Source organism: Columba livia, chromosome 3, assembly GCF_036013475.1.
Source record: "Columba livia isolate bColLiv1 breed racing homer chromosome 3, bColLiv1.pat.W.v2, whole genome shotgun sequence".
NCBI classification, from domain to species: Eukaryota; Metazoa; Chordata; class Aves; order Columbiformes; family Columbidae; genus Columba; species Columba livia.
This window is the reverse complement of record NC_088604.1, coordinates 48,127,840-48,147,483: the sequence shown is the minus strand read 5'-3', so window position 1 is coordinate 48,147,483 and position 19,644 is coordinate 48,127,840. Positions and strand designations below refer to the sequence as shown.

The window sequence follows — 19,644 nt, the reverse complement described above, 5'->3', positions numbered from 1 at the left end:
ATTTAAATGCTAGACGTTTATGATGTTAATGTCATCTAAGCATGGCCTGCTTGCGTGCACTTGTCTCATTTGTAGCTTCTGTTGCAGGAAAAGGAATGGCCAAGAAGTAAACACAACACCCCCTCCCCTTTCCCCCCTTGGCAACAGCAGTGCAGTAACCTTAAGATTCATCACAGAACTGTGCCACTGATTTAAAACTTAAAAAGCAAAGAATTATTTGTGATCTGCTGTGGACAAGAGGGCAGTGGGACACTGCGTGTGGGTTTTATTGTCAGCAGAGAGATGCTGGAGAAGTAATTCTTGGGTTTTGCTCTAGGGCAGGGAGGAGAGTACCCTAGGTGGCTGTGCCCTTCTGCTTTTAGCTTATCTTTATATGTTCTTACCCATCACTGCCCTCACAGTCCCTTTACCTAAACAGTTCTGTCTCCATGCCTCAAACTTTTCATTTTCATCCCTACTCCCTTGATTAACGAGTCTTGCTGTCACTGGTTTTGTGCAGTTTGATCCAAACTCTTTACCAAACCATTTTCAACCCTCTATGTCAACCTGAGGCACCTTCTTACCCCAGCCCCAATTTGCAGTGCAATTTTCTCCCTATCTTTTCCTTCCAAAAGGAAGGAACCCACTGAGCCTTAGTCGTAGTCTCTGGCTTCCAGCAGGCTAATGTCTGTTCATACTCACTTTCAACTCTCAGACCCAAATCAAGCATGAATCACTTAGATCAGAGCTATTATTGCAAGAACAGTGGAAAGTCCTGATTTGCCTCAGGTTATAGACATATCAGGGCACACAGGAAATTCAGATGGTGTCTTCCTACTGAATATGTTGCAAAAGTGTGTATTTTAGTTTAGTTTATGCTGGCCAAACTTGGCAGAAATGAAAGTATAGCATATCACTACCTCATGAGCCTTCCCAAACTTGAAATTTGTGTTCCAAAGCATAGCTGTATCACAATTTTGTAGAAAAAACAGATAATTTATTTTCGATTTCTTGCTCTCAGCAAGAACAAAGCTGACTAATTAAAAAGAAAAAATCAATCTAATAGAGACATCCAGCATTGATAATTTCATTTACAATAATTAGCATTTATCAAATTTATAACCAACCAAACTCAGAGCCCTACACCACAAAATGGTGGACATTACAGTTATAAACAACTCCACCTATAACAATATTTGCTTTAATGTCCAGCCTCTCTTTTTTATTTTTCCCCAGGCTGTACACACACACACACAAATGCAAACCCTGGAGACTTACTGTGGTCTCACATCAGTTTTAAGTGTGTGTATTTTCCTTCTCATCAAACTGATTGCTCCTACTTTATACTGGCATGAGAGCAAGAGTTTTACCTTTCTATGTTCTTTACAGAAAAAAATCTTGTTTTAAAGATGGATGGAATATATCTTAACCTATCGTAACCAACTAATTGAATAAAGAATCACACAGCTAGAATGTTAACCAGCAAGCATAAATGAACTAGCAAGACCACACTCCTGGGCCCTCTGCTTTAAACAGTCATTATTAACATAAACATGGAACTTACATATTTTTGAATCTGAGGGCTGTAAAATGTTTCTGGTTTTTCCATAGGTTGCCACTCATCAACTACTAGCTAAAGTACTTTTTTTTCTAGATTTCTTGCTTTACTGCCTGTCTTTGGTCTGCAGATGCTGTAGAATTGCTGGTAGATAGACTTAGGAGCTTTGGGGATCAAACACACCAGACCAAGAGAAGGGTGAAACTCTTGCAAATAAATGTTCTTCAAAGTAGGACTTAAAAGGAAACAAAAACAAAGGAATAATAGATGGCTCTCAAATAAGGCTTTTATACATTGTATATATGAAGAAACATTGCAGTAGCCTAATTTGCAAGAAGAAAAATGCAGTGGCTTTCATGTACATCAGAAATCAATCATCAAATATGAAAATAGAACTGAAACCTTAATAAACGTAATTATGTTGGAACACACCTAGGTGGTCTAATTTGCTAATGAAAACAGAAAATGTTTAAAAGTCTCTTTTATTAGCTGACATGTTTTATTAACTGAATTTTCACATCTATTATGCCCACCCATTGAAACTGCCTGCACTTGAAAATAAGCCCTCAGATAAACAACACAAAATCAGAATGTCTGTAGGGGGAGGAATAAGGGCAAAAGGCTTGAGACAGAAGCTGGAAACCAGAAGAGACCAGAAGCAAGGGCTCCTTGGCTTCTGGGTGATTGTTAGATGCCACATAAGCCCTTCACAGAATCCACAGAGCTGCAGGATGGGGAATATGGGGCAGGTCTGTGCCGCAGGTAACGTGTGGGTTCCAGGGGTGAAAACACGGTATGTGCACATCCAGCCAGGCAGCTGTGATCAAAAGAGTAACAGATTGCGGGCAAAGGGTACTGAAGGTTGTAAAGCCAGGTGGGATACTGATACAGAGAGCCTAAAGCTAGGCTAACCTCAGTCCCTCCTGTCATCATTGCTGTTTAATATTCCGTACCCATGGGAATATTAATGTCTCAGTGCACTGCAAGATGTAGTTGTCAAATCCATTGTCATGAAAGGGCAGTGTAGAGGCGGTGAGGGAGGAATCAGTTTTGTTCCTTAAATGTTTTTCTGGCTTTCTAAATAGCATGAGACATTTATTTATTGCTTGATTCACCATAAGACTGTCATTTTTTCAAATACACTTACTTTCAGGTGCTGGATGCCAAACTTTTACAATCAGTCACAGAAACGATAACAGAAAGAAAAATAAAACTGTATAATTACTCACTGGCTAGTGCTAAGAGAGATAAGCTGCTTAGTAATTACATTATAAGGAAGTCCAAATTCACCAATGCCACCTCTCTGACCTTCCCATCAAATCTTGTGGACATATTCCCTCTGGGCTCCTATCTAAAAGTCAGCAGTAAACACAAGTGACATTAGCCAATAAAAAAATCAAACATAGCTAGAAACCAAGGCGGAAACAACTGTTCTTCATTTAAATACAAGCTGCAAACGTTTCTATTTATAGCTAAAATTTTTCAAGTCAATTGAATATTTACCCCCTCTAGCTGAATTTTTCCTGTTAAAATTATTTTGAATATTTCATATTACCTTGAAACAAAATTTGAGCTCCAAAAATGCTGACAACAGTCTGTTTTTATTGCTAGCAACACAGTAGAATTAGTGGCAACAGCAGTGTAACAGTAGCGTCTTGTACCAAAACCCCAAATTTCTGTTCATGGACTAAAAGCCAAGTTACAAAGGTTGGCTAATTATGCTTCCCAATTTGCAGCTTCTGAAATCAAAGATCAGAGAAAGGAAATGTATTACAGCAGGATACAGAGGAAAGCTGAGACAGATTTTTAAACCAGAAGAAAAATGCGAGGATTTCAAATGTTGTGCTTTAATTGTCAGCACAGGAATTCACGGCTATCTGAAATATGCTGATTTTCAAAGTGCATTTTAAAGTACCAGCTTTGTTTATAGTCTTTTAAAATTCTCTTCTCTTTTACTATAAGCAGGACTAGTTCCTTATCCACCGCATTACAGAACAAATATAGGTTTTAATTTTGTTTAGCTTCCACACCTCTCAACTACTATTTCTAATTGTCTCAAACAGTAGCAGATGTGGCTTTAACATATGTGAAGCTCTTCAATCTTTCCAACATTTTCTTTCTGATATTGATGAAATGATAGTTTTCTGCTCTTGAGCTTTAGGCCTTCAATTTACAAAATATCTATAGAATTCATAGTTAAGTTAGTGTTGATGGATTTTAACACTGTAAACCCACGCAGGCTATAGTCAAAATTTCTTATTCTGGTTTTCATCTCCTGCTTCCCCAGGATGAATTTACTGTAAATTTGACTTACTTGTTGGTTTACTATGTCCCTCAGCAGTTGGAAGTGAAGTTGCAAATAGATGCATTTGTCCTTGTAGGTGTTGACAAAATATTCAAGCATGAGATCAAACCATGGATGTTTGTGCATTATGTCAGTTATTGCTTGGGCCAAAGCAAATCTTTCCTCTGGGTCCAAAGCATGTTGGTAAGCTTCAAAGTTAACATCTAGAAGCTGAAGAGATATTCAGAAGCACATTTAGAAATGTTTGTTCACCCAAATATTCATTCTTTGTTGGGGAGAAATTTCTGAACATGGAGTTTGCTGCCTGTATCAAACCAGCAGTGACCTGGAATGGCATCATCTTTCTGGCGCAGGATATTACTCGATGCTTCATCATAAGGCCCAAGGACAGAACATAGAATAAACTGCCTATATGATAAATTTCTTCCAATCTTGCCTAATTAACATGTTTTGTTTTCTTTTTCTACTGAAGCATGAGGATTTTTATCCTGCACATTTTTCCCTTCAAAAAGCAATAAAACAATGTACCTACTACTTTAAACGCGCCTACTTCTTTCCACTCTAATCCATTCTCTGTTTCTTTTTCAGCACACACACTGCTTTTGTGTCTATGAAAAACTCTATTTCCTCCAACCTGAAACCTGCAGACTCATACAAGACTCTCCGTTATCTCATTTGGCAATAACTGTCACAGTTAGTTTACATCTTTTGGAGCAACTCCAAATTAATTGAAGATGTAATTAAAGATGTATGATGGGACATGCTCTCTTCAGACTCCTCTACCAAAAATAGCTGTAAATATTTATTTAAATGAAAATTTTAATTACAAATACCCACAGCTTAGGACAGAAAAAAAAAATGTGCCAAGCATGGCAGCATGTGAACACTCGAGATGACATTGTAGTACTTTTTGGTCAGGTGGCAGTTAGGGGACTGAAAATATGTATAACCAGCGCTCTTGCTTCTGGACAAATTGGTCATGTCTATATGAAATTATCTACATCTAGCTATTTTACATTGGCACGGAAGTAGAAAAGCATCCATGTTAATTTCCATACTGATACCAAAAGACTGTGGAAAAGAAAGATGCAGAAGGGCTTAGGAGGTAACTCAATAGCTGAGAATTCAGATTTCAATGGAAACAGGCAAGTTTTCTGATGTAGACCTGCCTGACCTGAACTGTTCTGGAGGAAGTTAAGACACTGCAATAGGCCATAAGCAAATTTTATATTGGCTAAGCTAAGCTGTCTCGGATGCTGGACAAAGGGTTATTGTTTCCTCATTCAGAAAGAACTCTGTCCCAGCTGGAAACCAAGCTAGTGAGACCCACTTCCGTTTTATTTCACCTAAAAGTCAAAGACCTCCAGCATCAGCACCTCCATATGTTTAATACTGCCTAGAGAGTTGGGTTGTGAGAGCAGTTCCAGAATATACTCTTTGATGGTTTTGGAAGAGAATTAGTGTATTGTTGCTGTAGAGGTTTCATTCTTCTCTACTGGGAGTTTTTCTTCCAAAAAGAATACAAATTTCCTTATACAGAAGGCTCACAATAAAAATAAAAGGTAGACGCACAGAGGTAGCATGATCATACAGCAATGGAAAACAAAGTCTATTGGGATAAGAACAGAAACTTAGTGAACTAGGCAATTAGACAGTATTTTATACAGCTCTATAACACAAAGCCCCTCTGTGAAAATGGGAGGGTAGCCTTAGGAGATTTCCTAAACTACATCCAACTATTTTAGTTTAAAAGGTTTTCTATTTAAAGCCTCTTCAGTGGTACACAGGAGATTGCCTAACACCCTCTAGCATTCCTATTTGAGAGCTGCCCCATGTTACTTCAGGATTGAAAGCAAAACATTTCAAGCATGTGAAGGCAACCTCAGTGCCATTTCTCCCTGCTTCTGATGTGGACTATCTGCTCCTTCCTGCTTCCTGACACTCACAGTGTTGTCCTTGGGACTGGTGAGTCCCACAGACAGAAATACGCTTCCAGGCTCCTCTGGGTCCCTTCCTCTGAACTCCTCTAACCTTCGTGTTCCAAGATTGAAGTCTTTGGGAAGAAACCCTGGATGCTTTCATGTGCGATGGCAAAATATGGACACATTATTAGATTCAGAGAGAGGAAGGGGAAGCTTGCAGGATATGCAGTAGCCTTTGTGAATGGAAAATCAATTAAACATTTAATGCACATTTCTAGTGTGTGTTTGTTGTTTGTTTGGTTTTGTTTGGTTGGTTGTTGGGGTTTTTTTTAAACTCTATACTAAATCATAGCATTTTGTGCTCAGATAGACCAACTAACAAAGAAGAAACAAAATTTATGATATATATAATCATGTAGAGGTTTTATTAATAAATGGATTCTTTTTTATGCTGTAACATTGAAAATATGTCTCTGTTTCCCTCTGACAAAGGGTGATCCAATGGTGGGCCTAGCCAGCTGCAGGCCGAGTCTCTCCTACCTGAGCTTCATGAAGATGCAATGATTACACTTCTAATGACCAGCATAAAAAGTTCCCTCCACCAGCCCTAAAAACCAGGGACAGCCAGGACCACAGAAAAAATTTGCATGTTGGACTTCCTGGTAGCCCAGGCTCCTTTGGGCTGGATCTGCTTCTTCCTAGTCTGCATGTGCTCCATTCTCTGGCACAAAAATTAGGGCATAAAACACTGAAGTTTTGCTCTGGAGATTACTTTGTCCGTCACAATTATGCTTCCCAGTTACCCAGTGGTGGGTGATCCTCCTTAAGGCCTTGCCAAAGGGCTTCCAGTTACTGGCACAGCAGCTGCATAGGCTGCTGTCTGACAACAAAAGTATGTCCGCTCCATTTTACAAAACCCATTACATGTGATCCTTTGGATCCAACTCACAGTACCCAACAGCTCCAACCGTCTGCACCCAGCCCAGCACCAAGCTCCCAATATCTGAAACCTTTACCACCGCCCATGGTTGCTGGCTTTGGCATCTGTGTGCATACACAAGGGGAAATGCTGTTGAAAGGGAACCTTATGCAACTTGAAGTGAAATGATTGCAAATCACTGTTTTCAGACAAATGAAAGCTTCTGTACCTGGCATTTTTTCTTCCAAGAGAGAAGTTTCACAGGTCCAGAGGTCAAGCAGCACAGCAAATCAATCCACAGAGGCATGTGCCCGGCCAAGGATTTTGCTGCTCACAAGTTACATTGCCTAAGAGCACCAAAGTAGAAAAAAAAAAAAGGTTGAAAACAAGCATATATCAGTATCAGAAGGATTTCCACATGCTTAGAATCCCAGGGCTTGTGGTAAGTCTTTATTTATAGCACAGGGTCATGGTTTTTGTTTGCCATGGAACCCAACGCCAGGAAAAGATTTGAAGTCCCATAACCTACGGAGGGCCCCAGACTATTCCGCAAGGCAAAGAACAAGCACACTGGGCATTTGGCTTAACCGTATCTTTTTCATCATCTTTTAACAAATATTTCTTGAGGCAAAATGGACAATGGCTGGAGTTCAAAAGTCCTACCTTAAGAGATAAAGTCAGAGAAAGCACAAGAAAACTGGGGGAGGAAATAGAAGAGAAGCTTAATTTTTCATAGCACCAAATCACGTTGTGATCATCTTTGCCTCTTCACCTTCACTCTCAGATGAAAGAAAAGCAGCACAGTTTACTCAAAGGTAAATTTTACAAAGAGATATAGAAGGGCAGAGTGCGGACCCAGGGGATGGCTTTCTCTTCAGATGGCTTGCTACTAGAAAAGTCAGTCTTCATAATTTAAAAATTACTGTGAAGGAAGGTAAAAAAACCCACTGCAAATGTTTCTCAGTAGCAGCCCATAATAAATCCTTAAAGAAATCACACTTTTGTTTTCTTGGTTGTGGTAATAACTAAATTAGAGCTAATTTTGACAATCAATGATAAATCAAGAAGAATGAGTCTGAAGTGTTTAGAGCTGCAGAGTTAAAAATCATCCATGGGATAAACAGAAGATACTTCAGCAGCTCCCCTACAGCTCCAGACTTTAAGTGTCTTATTTTTCAAAAGCTGAGCAAGATAGTCATTTGAAGTCCGTGATCACTGGAGAAGTCAGCACTAAAAGTGTTTGGGCGCATGGCAAAGAAAGAGACCATAATGAGACAGAGCATAAGGAACTAGGACAGGTCATACATGATGAGTCCTCAACTGTACTGCGTGTGGGTGACAATGAAGTGACCTATAAGCACAAGAATGCTATACCAGACTCATTCAGTAGTTTGCCTCCTCCAGTGACAGAATCACAGAGTGGCTGAGGTTGGAAGGGATCTCTGGAGGTCATCTAGCCAAACCCCATGCTCCCAAGCAAGGTCACATAGGGTGGAGTGCCCAGGACTGCGTCCAGTCAGATTTTGAATATCTCTACAAACCCCTCAGCAGCCTGTGCCATCATTCAACCACCTTCATGGTAAACAAACAAACAAACAAAACCGGTTCAGATTGAATTTCATGTGTTTCTGTTTTGCCCAGTGCTTCTGGTCCTGTCAGTGGCAACTGCTGAGAAGAGTCTGGCTCCCTTTTCTTCATTCCCTCCCACCAGGTATTTATACACACTGATTAGGTCTCTCATGAGCCTTCTCCAGGCAGAACAATCCCAGATCTCTCAGCTTCTCCTCACATGAAAGATGCTCCAGAAACAGCTCAAAAATTACAACCTTTAGGCAACTTCAAAGAAGGTCCTAGCAGGCATTTAAGCATTCACAAGTTTGTAAAGGTTTTTGGTCATCTTAATCCTCAGCTCTGACCTGCATTTTATGTCAGAAGACTCAATTTTAGTGAAGCATACAAAACCATCAAAAACATTATCCTTTTAATACAGAAAGTAATTCCAGTGAGAATATACAGAGGTATTTGATGCAATTATCTGAATATAATATGTGTTTGTGCCATGTTTTTGTTGTTTTCTAATGGTCCTCCCCCATGCTTTCTACTGTTACAAGCTGCTTCCTCCTCACTATTCTAGAAGTACAGCTGTTCTTTATAGAAATCTGTAATACAGTCTGCCTCAACCCAGTTCTTACTGTTAAAAAAACAAAGGGACAGCAGGAAAAAGGGAAGTCTAAAACATCAAATATTTTGCAGCTTCTTATTTACAACTGAGAATGGTTTAAAAGTGGTGGGAGGTAAATTTAATACTGCAGAAAAGCAATCCAATACTGTAATTAAGACATTCAGAAACAATTAACATTTTTCTTTTCTGACTCTCACTCTGTCCCTTGAAGATGTGCTTGCTCATTATGTTACTTAAATACAACAGTTAATGTCCCTTCTTGTGTTATTTTCCCCTCCAGGATGACTTTGATGTCTGTGACCCTGAATAAGTGCAAAACTGTGACATTGACAACATGTGACAAGCAATTCCACGAGCTCAGTTAGCTCTTTGTAAACACATTCATCCCTTAGCTAACTAGAACGATAAAGAAAGGTCCCAAAAACCCAGTCAGCACTCGGTCTTGCAGAAGTACAGCAAGGAGTCAAGGAGTCATAGGATCAGCCTACCATGAAAACAGTAAAACAAATCATCACAGGTCTCTTGGACTTGTAGATATCTTACTTTTGTCTTTCTCAATGTACTCGTTGGCCACAAGCAGCAGCTGGTTCTCAAGCTCCTTCAGGTCCTCTAAAGCCTCATCATATATTATGTAAACTCCTCGCTGGACCCATGTGTGAATATATCCACCTTCACTACTGTAAAAGTTGTCATGGTTTTCCATCTCTGCAGACTCTATGAATTGAGCACTGTGGACTTACACCACAAAAAAGAGACACAGAGATATAACCAGTCAGCTCTGCAAGGATTGCAATTCTGCATAATCTTTTGTCACTAGCAAAGAATAAAAAAATAAAATATTGCCAAAATATTATTTTTTACAGGTAATGCCTACACTGTAGCTTAGCACAGAGTAAGAAAAACAAAATTTCTATTGTGCCTAGTTTTTCCATGAGGCCTATAAATCCACAAAATGCACCAGGAAGGCATCAAAACAAGAAGATCAGTTCTTGAGCTAAGGTAGAAGTTTTTCCCCTTTCTCTAATTTAGCTCAAAGTTGGCAAGAAGTGTCTTAAATTCTGGTAATCAAATAGAAAGGCAACATATTTTTAAAGCCTTGCAAGATTTAGAGATAAGCTCAGGCACACACACACACACACTCACAGAGACTTGAGCGCTAATTTAAAGGAATGCCCACTGACTGATGTCCCAAATTGCTGTGACATCAGCACTTGTTCAATAGATTAGGTTAACAACGACCTTACTTTAGAAGAAAAAAATCAGCATCTTTAAAAGAGAATCATCTACCTTGGCCATGAGTCACTGGTTAGATTGGTAACACCCCAGGCAAGAATCCAGTACTGCAGTCAGCAAAAGTGGCATTAGCTTTCAAAAGACTCTGTTTCTTGACTAGGAGTGCCACCACCAAGGGAATGCATCTGTTTCTAGGTGTATGATGACCGAAGTTAAACTCCCAGTGTCAATAAACACTCGGTACAGGGGTATTGCCATAGAAGCCTTTAAAAACGTTTTTTCTTGTAAGAAAGTAGGAAGTAAATGCAAGCTCCTCATTTTCCACTGTTTTTTTTTTACTATTTCCTGATATGTAATGCACCTTTCTTCTCACTTGAGTGCCAAATAATGATGCACAATGTATTGGGATTTCCACCTTTCACTGGCTCTCCTAACATCTGCCTTTACAAGATCCCAAATGCTACCCAAACTTCACCTGCTAGTACCTGGGCATCTCAGACTCTGTTCAAAGGATGGAAGAAAGGAAAAGGTATTTGCTTCAGTCATGAAAACCTTAGTCACATTTAAACATATTGGGAAGAACAGCTTGACAGCTGCACAGATCTATGCTGGATTGAAATTCAAAGTTAATGAGGCAGCCCTGCAAAATGTACACCTGATTTGAACATAAAGTTGGATCAGCCTGGTCAGATTCCTTTTTTTTTTTTCTGTTTTTTGATACAGTCTTCTGCACTCTCTCTTCTTTCCTTATTCTTCGGAATGGACTATTTGTTTCACCACTCATAGGGCTGGAGTGCAGAATTTGCTAAAGGTTAAATCAAAGCTCTTTATAGCACAATGAAGTTCAACTTGATATAGGTAAATAACCGAGCAAATACTGGGCTGACTTCACCATAGCAAGGAGAAGGGGGTTTTAGTTGCGTTTTCAAGCATCCTTATGGAAAACATTAATTTAAATATCTCCACTTTCAAGCTCTTAAATTTTTTCCAGTGATTCTTTCTCTGTCCCACTCCTAAAATCTCAGTCAAGAATATTGCATTCTGCAGAAGGGGCATGTGACTACAAAACTGGAGAGTTCTTCCAGAACAAAACCAAAAAGAAATGAAGACTTACTCTCTGTCACGTTTGTTTTGGAAGACATGTTTTAAAGAGATTACCCAAGCCTTCTAAATACTACTTATGCCTATAAAAAATGTTAATACACAGTTATACGTCTATAGCAACAAATCAAGTAAGTGGATATTTATGTGTGATGGGTTTTGCCTGCAGGTTTTGGCTTTCATCCTCTAGTTCTGCTCAGGGCTACTGGGGCTTAACAAATCCCTTTTGGATTATAAAGCAACGCTTAAGCACCTACACATGTTTGATCTACTTTCTTCCAAGCTGAATCTCAACATAAAAGATTTTTAATTTCATGTAATGCACTGTTTTGCAGGGCCTTCTGTCATTGAAACTCTTGTCTCTGATGATCTCCATCCCAAGCAGTCTACCAGGGAAGGTACAACACTGCCTCAGAATCTGTTTTGGATACATTGTGTGCTGAGCCATCACACGGGCTCACAGCTCGCAACGTGGAGGGATTTGTAACACAGGTACACCTCCAGTTTTGGGCATAGATTAGATCTTCAAAGTATTTTTAAAATTATGACATATGCTTCAGGTTTATAGCACCCGCCAAGGAGTATGTTAGATAGGTCTCAAATAGTTTGCCAGTAAAATGGCTCCACTATTATTTCAGTTCTTGATAGACAGTCTGTGCAGTATATGTATAAAAATAAACAAACAAACAAAACCCACCAAAACGAACAACCAAACAAAACAACCCCAATAACATTAGAAACTGTTGTCAAGGAAATACTGTTGACTCTGCTTCTAAACTTATTACCAAATAAACTGTAATAGGGTTAGTAAATATTTATCTAGGCTTTAGTTGAAGTTCAAGCATATATATCCATATCCATGTATCAGTCCAGGGGAAAGAGAGGCCACTGTGAAATAATGTCTCTCTCATTGCTAGGGGCTCTCTGAAGTATTTTACAGCTAATCTCAAGATCAGAGAGTGCTTGGGTGGAAGATCAGAGCTTATCTTCGCACCATTTCTTCTACAACAGAAAAAAGGGGCATGAAAATAAATGTGTATTATGCAGAGTTCAGAAAGAGACTTTGTCACAACACCTGCTTCCTGGAAAACTGATACCCCACATTGGAAAGCATAAGTTATTACTTTTTCTGACTTGAAAATTCAAAGATGCTGGACCACCCAGTTCAACATTTCTTTAGAAGGAAATCACAATTTTCTAGTTCCAAGTAGTTTTCAATTTACAAATTTTAATTTATTAGATTTTTAAAGGACAAATGTGGCCATACTAAAAAAAACCCTAAATATACCTTAAAGATATCATTAACTCCATGTCTTCCCGACACATTTTATTTTCAAAGAGGTTTAGATTTTTTCATGTTTAGGGACATAAACTTTCTCCTGTGTGTATTTTGTTGTTGTTGGTTTTGTTTGGTTTTCTTGAGAAGCGGGTTGAAGTCTTAACATAAGCAAAAAACAGGGGCAGAAAGCCTACTTCCTTTTTGGTTCTAGCCACAATTCTTCCTTGTTGTACCTTGTCTGTTTGGTTCTACCTGTCTCTACAGAAAAAAAAACCCAAACAAAATGTTTCCAGTAAGTGAGAAATAAAGGTGAACTCAAAATGATGAAAAAACTCCTATTAAAATACTATTCTGCTTCTTCAGGCTTTCTAGACGAGAACTTTGGGGTGAGTGACAAAATACTGTACCACATCACACCACTAATGTCAGCACGATATATTGGTTCTGTTCACTACATTTTACAAAAAGTTAGAGAAACCAAAGTTTGATAAGCCTTAGGAATTTAATTTGGAATTATTTTTTTTCAATCTGTGAAATTAAGTGTTTGAATTATATCACTTCAGCAACATGCCCTCATCCAACAACTAAGAACACTAAGTCCTACAGTCTACCTAATTCTAAATAATACATTTTAGGAGTCACTAGAAGTTACTTAAACAAGCATTTCCATAAATTGCAAACTGCCTCAGATTTCTCAGGAACATTGACTCTGTGTGATAATCCTGCACTAACAAAGGTCCTAGTTTAAGCACAGCCAGAAGCACCAGTCTAAGTAAATGTTTGTCTGGCAGGCAGTGTTGACATTATACTTCTATGTGACTGAAGATTCTCTGATGTTTGCTACAGATTGCTTGTAGATACAGGTATTTAGTCTCTTAAAGCAAGACACGTGGTCCTGAGGAACAAGCCACACTGAACCCCTCAGAGGATTCTGCCATTTACCGCAACATAGCTTGTGTGGAAGAGAGACCTGGATGAGGTACTCCTGTTGACACACATGTTTTGGAAGACTGAAGGCTGGGTGGTACCTCACCTTGTAGTCAGCTGGTGTGTAGTGAACATACAGCTGTGAACTCATGCCACCAAAACCATCAGTGTCTCCTTTGGCAGCACTGACACAGGAGGTGTCTTCTGCACTGCAAATAGGTGACCAGCCTTGAAGGAGAGGCCAGTGGTACTGGTGGTCAGTCTTCTCTCCTGGCTGCTTCAGAGAGAGCAGTTGAGGATCCCCAGGCACACTTGCTGAAACAAACCAGAGCAAGTACAGAGTTACATTTTCAGTTGGATGACAGCCCCCCTCTGATTGCTGCATTTTTCATGTCGAGTTTTCTTACCTGTAGCTCCCAGAGTCTCAGGTGATGTAAGAAAAGAAGGGACAAGTAGGCCCTCCTCCTCACCACATGTTCCCTGGGAGCAGTCGCTGTGCCTTCTTCTAATCCTAGCAGCCACAAGGTGCCTGTATAACTATACTTTTTCCCAGACAGGAAAAAAATAATTACATTTTTGCTACTCAAGGAGATTTCTAAATGTTTCTAGACAGTTTTGCTATGTCTATTGTCTCAGAGAAGGCCGCTGCTGCCTACGGGACCACCTGTCATGGAAACCTGCAGTATGGAATTATGGAAGAGGATGGCACTATTGCTTCTGTAAGAGAAACAGTGGGTCGATATAATTTATTTTCCTTCTTTTGTGTTTTAATAAATATATACATACAGATATATATATAACATTTTTTCACTCTTTCATTCTTCTTTCTAAAGGATGCCAGAGGCTTACCAGAGCTCATATTTCCTACATCCTCCCCACTGTGAGCCACAGCTGTGTAATCATCCTTGGTAGTTAGTTCCTAGTTTCAACACACATAGTTAAAAATTGGTGTGGTAAGCATGCATATGATTCCTGTCAGCTTTATGCATAGACTTTATCATAACAGAAGGAAAAGGAAAGGAAGTGCCATACTGGCTGGAAATCATAATCCAACCAACAGTGAAATTATCATAATGTATAGCTTCACAATATTTGATTGCTTTCCAGTCCCAAGTGTTTTATCCTTTTAAAGTCCCTGGGCTGTATGAAAGAGCTATCCCCGTTTCAAAGACAAGACTGTGGCAAGGGTCAGATCGAGGAACTTTTCCAAAGAAATTCAGAACATCTGTTTCATGAAAACCTGAACCCAGCTATGGCCACTGAAATGTCTGACCTCTTTCTCCATCTTTTCCTCCTGCCATAAAAGAAAAACTGATTTCTGGCCTCCAGCAGATCATAGGCTGAGAGTGGGGCAAAACCATAGTGTGGGGACAAAGAAATAACATCAGAATAGGCTGTAGAAAAGTTTGACAGTGATGTATACACAACACACCCCACACAAGCATATATTAAATGCTCTAGCTAGCATTCTGTAAAATTAAATTCAAAACTTGATTTTTGTTGTTGTTGTTGTTTTGTTGTAGTTTTTATTTTCCTTCACTCCTTCCCAGCATGCTCAACAATGTAGCACAAAGAGTAGCAGAAAAGCAGCAAGCAAGACAACAGCTAAACCTACCTTGTTACCAACTCCATCAAGGCCTTCTCACACGCATCACTAGTTAATCCACCAACAGCAGTGAAACTAAATTGGCATTAGTACCAATGTAAATGATAAGATCATTATGAGTCACACAGTATTTTTTAATTGTGGTAGATTTTGGACAGTGATTTACTAGGCATTATCTAACTAATTTCTTCAGACAATCAAGTATCTAAGAAAAATTTGTCCTCTTAACCCACTTCCCTAGCCCAATTTATTTTACTACTTCATTTCAACTTGGATGGCAGAAGTTGGAATTCTTTTCACTGTGAGAAGGGTTTTATAGTATTGATTTTGGTGCTTTTTTTTTTTTCTGATTAGAGAAAATCCTATTAATGTATCTTTACAAATTGGTACTTGACAAATTTATCCTGCTCAGCATGATACATCCTAACAAAGGTACACAGAAGTGACACAGATAACGCAGGACTATGTTGGCTGTTCCATGAATTTCCAAGTTGACATGAAGATATTGCCTCCAAAAATTCCTTCAAGCCAAACAAATCTGGATAAACTATCATAACCCTTGCAATGACAGATTATCTGTTATTTGATTTTCTTATCCTTACCTTGTTCCCAGGTATGATCATCCTTACTCATTCTGCCCTCATTGACTCTAAAATGTCTTACATTTTAGAAAAACTAGGTCCTTCAATCTCTATTCCTTAAAATAATGTGAGGTTGAATAGAATTAAAATATATTTTCCTGAATCAACAGCACTAATTGTACATCTCTATCAAATATCACAATAAGTATCTGGACATGGGACAAAGCATTTGCACTTAAAATTTTCACTTTGAAAAGATACAGACAACACTGTCTGGAAAATGCCAGTAAAATTAGGGAAAAAACGTGATGGCACATTTATAGGTAGCAGCTGAATTTTTATTATAAAACACTGATAGTGGACAGTGTTTATTTGTGGAGGATCTAATCCTAGCTTTGCTATACCATCATGACCAGACTAATTTCAAAATTAGGTTTTTAACTAAACTGATGTTGCTGAGATCAGTCACATCTCCTGCATTGCCCCCAAACAGGTACTTTTTCCCGACCCAGTCATGGACTCAATGCACTTGACAGAAGATGTACAATGCAATTATGTTTTCTTTCTATTTTTTTCCAATTAATCATCATGCAGCTTGCATGAGTCAACCATTTTTTTTTTTGTCCCACTGAAGTTTTCCTTAAGTAATAAAATATTTCCTGGTCAAGGTCAGCCTGAGGTAGGAAGAACTGTTTGTTTTTACATGTGGGAGGTTTTCCTGACAGAAAAATGTGGGTTTATTTTTTAATACAAAGCTGGTATCAGGCTTGGGGCCAACTAATCAGCAGGAAAGGTGGAATGGGGAGAGACTTATTGTCTGTCTCCCTTTGTTCCCTCTCCCCTGCTCCTGTATCACTCACTGCCCTGCTTGGTCCTGGCCAAGAGCAAGGCTGCAACACCTCATTAACACTGGGGCTGCATGTAGCCCCAGTAGCTGAGACTTTTGCTCTTTAAAAAACAACAGCAGGGCAAGGAGATTGTTCAGTTCTCTCTTCTCTTGCTGTCAGACCCCGCTGTTGCGGGCAGGTAGACATGGACAGAGGGAGCCAAATGAAGCATCGGGCTGAAGATAAAGGAACTTCTGAGGTGTAACAGTTCTGTGCATAGTGCTTTTATACTCAAAACAGCAGCTGTGAAAAACTTCTGAATCAGAAGGACAATAAAGAAATAGGTCATCAAAGTCTGTCTTCATCAAAGGGACACCTTCAAGTTCAGAGGATTAGTCACAGAGCTTGCCACATAAGGCATGTCGCAGTTACTACAAATTCCCCAGATACCAGAGAGCTAGGTCTTATTTCTCATTCACTACCCTTCCAATTAGCCCATTTGTGGGGTTTTTTCCCCCCTCTCTAAAACCTGAAGATCTCTCAGCTTTGGTGAGGCCATGCCCACAGATGCCACTTCCCTCTTGGAAGGAGGAATTTGCTCTCACACCTGCCCCTGCACAATGCAGGCATCTGCTCTCAGGTTCACAGGTGCTCAGCTACTGGATGGCCTCCACCATCCTTTCTCCCCTCTCCTCCCTACACACATACTCACCCATTCCCTAATAGCATACTCTCCAGTAAATACTAGGGCACACTTCTACTTCTTGTGGCCAGATTCACAGCCCAGCTCCACCACAGGCATGTACGCATGTTATTTTTAGGCAGACGCAATCTCATACTGCTCATGCTGAGACTGGACTGGTGGCTGCACAACAGCTAGTGAGCCCCAAGGAGAGGACATCATGTGTGCTGCTTGGCAATGCAACCGTACATCACAGCTGGGCAGGTCCTGCTTAGCTGTAACAGCAGGAGACCAGATTTTGAAAAAGGGGAATCCTGGTGTCCAAACAGAAGATCTGTTAAATAGCCCTCTATTGGAGCTGACAAACACTTGCTAGACATGCTAATTGACCATTATTCATAATTTTCCCTGCTGAGTACCTGGTGGAGTTCAGTGCTGGCATAGATCTCCTCCCAGAAATGATCGTAGCTCTGCTGTCCTGAGGCACGAGCAAAAGTGGCAGAACTTGACTTTGCAGGATGTGGCCTGAACACTGCTGCTGCATGTTCCTGGAGACATTCCATCACCTTCTCTATGTCCGAGACCTTGTTTCAGACCACATCAAAAACAAACAAAAGATTCACAAGGCGAAGAAGTCATCATGCCAGCCCCCATCCCGCGGGCAGTCAGGGTCAATTCAGAGCATCTAGTGAGGGAGTCTCTGCAGCACCACTCCTCATTGCTTCCCCATGCATTTGGGAAAGTTGTCTGCTGCACCCTCTCCAAGGTGAAAATGTAGAAATGGTGTTGCCTGTCACAGCATATGGAGGCCATGCATTGAATAAGAAAGAATACAAAAGCACTTTTTTTTCTAACTGACCTTTATGGATGGGAGGGCCTACTGGGTAACCCTGCCTCTCCTATCACCCCTCTCCCATAAGGAGTATTTGGTGAATGTATCATATTTGGTGAGTGAGCCACTACAGAAAAAACAAGGAGAATGATAATGTTTTCATTGTCCCAGTGAGCTGCAAAGCCATTTTTACTTTTGTTAGTGGTGATGATAGCTTTTGCCAAAGCTTTCCTGAAAAATTACAAGCTGTGGCAAGATTTGAAAGAAATTTCTGAAATATCTGTCATGGAGAAAATGTCTGAAAACAGCATAAAAGAAAGCTTATTTCAGTTCTAAATAATAAAAACAAACAAACAAACAAACCAACAAACCACACAAATGGCTAATCTTTCTAAGAGTAACATTAAAATCAAATCCATTCAATTATTTAAAATATTGTAAAGCCAACATCAGCTGCAAAGTCTACAGATTCACTTTCTGATTTCTGCAATTTAAAGAGTTCTCTCTCTCAAATGCTTTGTGACACCCATGAAAGTAAATAATGAATGTTAAATGAGAGCCAGGACTAAATATATACAAAGTACTGCCAAAAAACAGGTTAAACAAAATTAAAAGTAATACAAAAGTAATTTTTAAAAACCACATCTGCTTTTGCAGGATGTTTTTTTAATTGCCACTTGTATCAGAAGTATAATTTGAAGAACCTTGTCACGCTTTAACAATTATTTGCCTCAGTAAAATTCTGTTGATAGGCATTGTAGCAAAGCAGTGATAGGAATTCTAATGGGATTAAGATCAGGAGTTTTGTAGGACAATTCTTTATCGCCTGTTTTGAACAAAGATGCTGAAAACTCAAAACAAATGAAACCTTGCTTAACACGGGATGAAAAAATATTATTAAAAAGGGGAGAAGGGCAGGGGAGCAAGCAGCCTTTAATAAAACCGTAAATTAAATATCAAACTCTATGGAAATTATTTTTACGTTCATTTCCCAAGCATTTTCTTCATTCACTTTCTTACTGGTTGGGAGTCAACAAGTTTTGATCAGTTACTGCTTCTCTATTAAACACAATTACCATCCAGCATTCCACTGCCAAGCACCTTTGCTCCCTTAGAGTTACATTTACTTTTAAGCTTATAAGACACTGAAACACAAAACCAGAAGTCAGGCATTGGGAAGAGGCTTGGGGAAGGTGAGCAGGGTAGGAACCAGGAGCCTCCATTTTCCCTTTCCCAAGCCACCAGATAGTTTGCTCCAGCAGAGACTTATTCTCCTGTCTTTAGCCCAAGAGAAGTTGCTTTCTGGGGGTCCCTGTTGCCATTTCACTGAGGTCAGCTTCAGGTGTAGGTGAAGCAAGTAACTGCCTGAAGAGGAGGATACAGGAGGCTGATGGGATCCTAAGCAATCCTGAGGTGTTTGGGCAGCAGAGCAGGTACCATCCCCGCATGAGGTTCATGGCTACAGCACCAAGGGCTCTGCTTTACTGAGCCAGTATTGCCTGCTTCTGTGCATTTTCATGTTGCTTTGGTTGCTTTTTTGATGCGCTCTCCCCTGTCCTGCCCCATGCCATGCTCAGCCCCCATGCAGATGGAAAGCCTCCTCGTCCCCTCTCCAGCTGGTGCCCACAAGGAAGGCTGCAGCCCCTGCAAGGGTCTCAAATCAAGGCTTGCCCACAACTCAAACACACACAGAACACCATCTGGGGTCTGT

The 19,644-nt window shown here is 39.8% G+C and overlaps 1 protein-coding gene across 4 annotated transcripts in view; it reads right to left on the bottom strand.

Annotated features, from left to right (window-relative positions):
* The window catches only part of CCDC162 (coiled-coil domain containing 162), a 93,405-nt gene that overhangs the window by 57,382 nt on the left and 16,379 nt on the right, over positions 1 to 19,644 (bottom strand). For all 4 annotated transcript variants that reach the window (XR_010471873.1, XR_010471871.1, XM_065059682.1 and 1 more), the window contains exons 3-9: positions 17,521 to 17,685; positions 13,813 to 15,708; positions 13,512 to 13,720; positions 9,409 to 9,600; positions 6,913 to 7,030; positions 3,852 to 4,052; positions 3,093 to 3,276 (exon numbers count right to left, since the gene is read on the bottom strand). The gene's annotated coding sequence lies outside the window, so the exon portion shown is untranslated. The remainder of the gene's footprint in view (positions 1 to 3,092; positions 3,277 to 3,851; positions 4,053 to 6,912; positions 7,031 to 9,408; positions 9,601 to 13,511; positions 13,721 to 13,812; positions 15,709 to 17,520; positions 17,686 to 19,644) is intronic.